This window comes from Lepidochelys kempii, chromosome 25, assembly GCF_965140285.1.
Source record: "Lepidochelys kempii isolate rLepKem1 chromosome 25, rLepKem1.hap1, whole genome shotgun sequence".
Taxonomy (NCBI): Eukaryota; Metazoa; Chordata; order Testudines; family Cheloniidae; genus Lepidochelys; species Lepidochelys kempii.
Genome location: NC_136404.1, coordinates 16,203,051 through 16,207,850, shown reverse-complemented (window position 1 = coordinate 16,207,850; position 4,800 = coordinate 16,203,051).

Below are 4,800 nucleotides of genomic sequence, written 5' to 3'. Positions count from 1 at the left end.
CCCTCTCCTGAGTAAACATGCAATAAATACGCTGCTGCGTTCAAGCCTGGCGACCCACAGGTCAACCACAGCTGGCCCAGGCACTCAGCAAGCTAGGCAGAGCTCAAGTGCTGCTCCCTGGAATCTGGGGCTCTCGGGCCAGATTCGCAGGGCTGCTGCTGGAGCTCTGGGTGCTCAGAAGTCACAAGGAGACGCAGGGGCTCTGGATCTCGGCGAATCAACCTCCTGCTTTACCTGGGTGGACAGTCTTAGTGCTTCAGCGAAGGCACTGATGTGACCACGTAAAGCACATGTCTAACTCCCCGCACTGGTAACTGCAAGAGAAGGGAGTCCAGGGGGCAGCTAGTAATTCAGGGATGTACCGAGGGTGTACATGCAATGGCCCCTGCTGGATAGAATTAGAACCACTCTGCTGTGTGTCATATGCTCTAGACAGCCACCAGCGATTCTCCTTTCGCTGAAATGGCAGGGCGATCAGAGTTCTAGCCCTGGGTCACAGTGCAGTTTCGGGGGCCAGTGGTGGGCAGGCAGGACGTCCCTAGATGGACAAAGGCCAGAGACAGTCAGATCTCAGAGTCTGTCTCACTAGCCAGGAGTTGTTATTACGAACTTCGCTCCAAGTGGGGCTTGCAAGCCTGAGAGCAAGCTGGGGTCTGTGACAGGCAAATCTGCTGTTTCTAGCCTGTTCCCAAGGGCCTGCGGAGCTCCAGAGACAATTCGCTTTCTTGGGATAAAGCCTCACTAGGCAGCAGGTCCGCACCCATGGCCCGTCCTCGTTAGCACCTGAGTCAGAGGGAAGCTGCTTCGGGATTTGACAAAGGGGGGCAAAATGATAGGAACATTAGGCTGACCCCCTGGGGAAACTGAGGCACAGAGTGAGGCAGCAACTCTAGTCTAGCCACTAGACCACATTGCCTCCCCTGCAATCAGGTTAGCTCCCCTGCTCACCAGCCAGTCCTGCTGCCAGTCTTGCAGCTCAATGTGAGCTGCTCAGTGGTCCATGATTCCCCCCATCCCCACCCCAGTTCCTGTAGCACCCTTCCCCAGCCTGCCAGGAACCCCCAGAAGAGCAGGGAACAGAGCCAGCCAGAGGCCCATCCCCGTCTCTGCCCATACCCAGGGCTCCCTGCGCTTCTCTCTCCCAGCAGGTGCGTCAAAGCACTTGCAGAGCCTCTCTTCCCACAAGGCCCAGGGCTGACACACGTGCCCGGGGGGAAACCCAGCAGAAAGCACATCTCTTGTGTAAAGGGCTCCCAGTTGCAAGCCAGGCTGCAGGCAGCCCAGTGACTCAGTGCCCAGGCATGAGAGCAATTCTCCCACCCCTGCTTCCTCGCCTCCCTCCCTGCACCAGACACTCAGGTACATTCCAGCTGCGTCACACACCTGCCGAGAGCGGCTGCTTGGGGCACACGGCCCTCGCCACTTGCCTTCCCTCCTGGAAGCAGCAGCCTGGGAAACGGCCTTTGGCTGCCCTTTTGGAATGGGGGTCTAGGCCAAGCCAAGCTGGGCCTGCACGTGTGTGTAGGGCGGAGGCACCCGTAGGACCTGGTGATGGCCATGGGTGGTGGGGGTGCTTTGCACCATTTACAGTCAGGCCCCAAGAGTTCCCTGTCGGGCTCCCGCCTTGTCTCTCCAATGTCCTGGGACCAGCGTGGCTACAGCTTCACTGCACGGGGCTCCCACAGAGTCCGTATCGCCGGGCCCAGTACTTGCAGGGTCAGTCTCCTGGTGCAAAGGGAGTGTCACCCAGCCAGCATGGGCGTGGCTTGCACTTGGGCAATAGTGAATCAGGCCCCCAGTGTTTCAACAGAGGCCAGTGCAAGTGACTTTGGATGCAGGCCCAAGTGGGGGGAGGGGAAGGCAAACACACGTCTCTACGCCGGGCGCTCCACTGTACATGCCGAGCCCCCCGAACCGCTCTGAAGAGGTTCCCCACCCCGAGACCCAGCAGGGAGCAGGAGGCAGGGAAACCAAGCAAGCAGGAGAGGCCTCGAAACAACCTTCCCATGTCTTAAAACCTGTTGTGGGGGAGACCCCTGCATTTCCCCCTTCGCGGCTCCTCTCCCAGGCTAGGTGAGGGGTCGTGGCTGCCGGCAGTTCAGACCCTGACTTGCCCCCCCATGCTACCGCGCATGTGACGTTAGGGGCTGGCAAAGGCATTGATTGAACTAAGCACAGCAGAGACACCAGCTCAGCGAGTTGCCGTGGGCTTTGTGGCTGCTAACGTGGGGGTGGGGGGGCATCTCACAGCCGGGACTATAGTTGCCTAGGGGGAAATGGCTTTCATAGATCGGCGCCTTCCTGGGTAGCCACAGCAGGGTGGGCACGGATCCATCAAACCCAGTCCCGCCCGAGTCCCTCCAGCAGGCGAGCAGCATGCGTGGGGCAGGGATGGGGGCTGTGAAGTTTGCCCAGCCGCTGTGCCTGTCCCGTGGACAGAGAGCAGCTGTTGGTTTCTAGGCCCATCAGCCTCAGACCATGGAGCTGCCATGGGACGATCCGATCCCCAGCAAGCCTCCATAAGCCGACTGCTCCGAAAGTTGGGGGCAGGGGTCCGCTCTCTCACCCCCCCACTGTCCCTCGGGACCCAGAGCCAGGGCAGGGCTGCTAACGCCTCTGCTCTCTGTGGGGAAAGAGCCGGGGGATCTGCCCCAGCCCCATCCCCCTGCGCAGAATCCCGGCAGGGCCTGAGACGTGGATCAGCGTCGCCCATATCTCGGGCCCCACAGGCAGCCCCAGCCCCGGGATCGGAGGGTGCAAGGGAGCGTGTGGTTGGAGAAGGGGGAATGCGAGGGCAGAGCCATGCCAGCTGCTTCTGTAGCACTTAGCTTAGCCCCGGGGGCAGTCTCAGCAGGGGCACTGCATGAGAGTGGCACCATCTAGTGGTCAGAGCCTCTACTGCACAGGGCTGGGGGCAAGCCGGTAACTGCCCCTGGTCAACATTTCCTGACGGAAACTATTGCACTGGGAGGTGGGTGCGGGGGGGGGGTTTCCATTGTAACCCCTCCCCTGCCTCTGTCCTCCCCCCTGGGAAAATGTCATCTGGCACTTTTTCAATGGGAAATGTCAGAACTAAAGTTTAGTTTGGTTTTGTAGTGAAATGGATGTTTTGCTGTTCTAAACCGGGGAGATTTCAAAGTGGTCTGTTCCCCCCCCCCCGCCACCCAACATATACCCCCGCACCCACACGCCTTAATTGCTATGAATGCGACAGAATGAATGGCACGGGGGGGAGGGGTATTTTTTCTATTTTCTCCCTCCCCCGCTACATTTTCCTATTTTCCTCTTTGGAAATTTTCAAAACTTTGCAGCCTTGTGGCAAAAAAATAAAATAAATAAAAATAAAAAACAAAAAACAAAAGGAAAAACACACATGCACACCCCTGCCCCCCACTTTTTAAATAACTGGTTCCATTTCAAATCCTGCAAAACACACACACGCACCCTCTTCAAATGGTTTCCTGACATTGTTTTCCCAACTCTTTAACCTAGCCCCTCGTGTGGACGCCACGGGCACCCCAGGGAGATTTGCTGCCTCTGTTGCCGAAGCTGCGTCTACACTGGGGCTGGTTGGCCCAGCCAGCAGTTGGGGGCAGTCCCAGAAGTGTAGGCCAAGCCTGTGCAATCCCATTCCCAAGGCCAGGAGACACCCGACCCTCTCGTGTCCTAGGCAGGGATCTCTCCCATCCCGCTCTCATCTGGCTTCCTTAGCCCCGGCGTCGCAGAGCTCAGTACCGAGCAGCCCCCGGCACGCGGGGCTCTTTGGAGCCTGGATGCTGGCCCAGACCCATCTCGCTGTCTCCCTCCCACCAGCGCGCACAGCAAACCGGCTGCAGCTGCAACAGGAAAGCCGCTCTCCCTGCCATGCCCTGCGGTCAGGCCCTCCCACGGGCCGCTCGCGCCTCCCAGCTCGGCAGGAAGCCCATGGGGGCTAGGACCTGAGGGGTGCAGCGCTCCCTCCTTCGCCCCTTGGCCATGCCAGGGACCCTCACTGGCTGCAGGGAGACACGCTGGCCGCATCCAGCAGCATCTGGTCTGTGGCTCCCGGTGGGGGGATGCTGCTCTGATGCCAGAGCTTGGGAGAGCCCCCTCCTCCAGGCTCCACTGGGGCCCCTGAAGAATCCACACTGGGGCTGCTGGCCCAGGCCCATGGGAGCTCGGCCAGGGCTGGGGGGATGCCCCATGCGCCGCAGAGCCCATCACCTCCCTCCAGAGCCTCAGGGCTTTGATTCGAGCGCCCTGTGCCATACTTCAAATCCCACGGCAGGAGCAGGGCAAGGCCGCTCAGAGCCCATGTGGCTGGATCCCAAGGGGTCCCGCGGGGTCTCTGGGGGACATGCCTGGACCATGGCTCTGGTAGAGAACGTCCCTTCCACGTGCCTCTGCTGCTCAGAGACTGGGGTTCACCTGGAGACCTCAGGGGGCTGGGAAGGACTCCGTGGGGTGCTGCAGAACTGAGCCCCTATGTCAGAGCAGCCTCAGCTCCCAGGGGCTGGCTCGGCAGCCTCTCTTTATACCTGGAACGGGGCAGCTGCTCGCTGGCCTGCAGGGACCCCCTTTAGGCCTGGGGATGCTGCCAACACGGGGCTAGTCAAGCAGAGCGGCCATCCCGCCCCCTAGCATGGTACCGTGGGGCCCGACTGAGCCACCGACTCCGCCCAGAACCAGCACCCAAGCAGGTGCAGCAGAACCCCGGCTTGCTCCTAGGCCCCGCTTCTGTGCCCCCCCCGCGCTCGGCGGCTCTCCCCTCCAGCCTAGTTGGTTCCCTCCCCATCCCACGCACCAGCCTCTGCGAGCAAA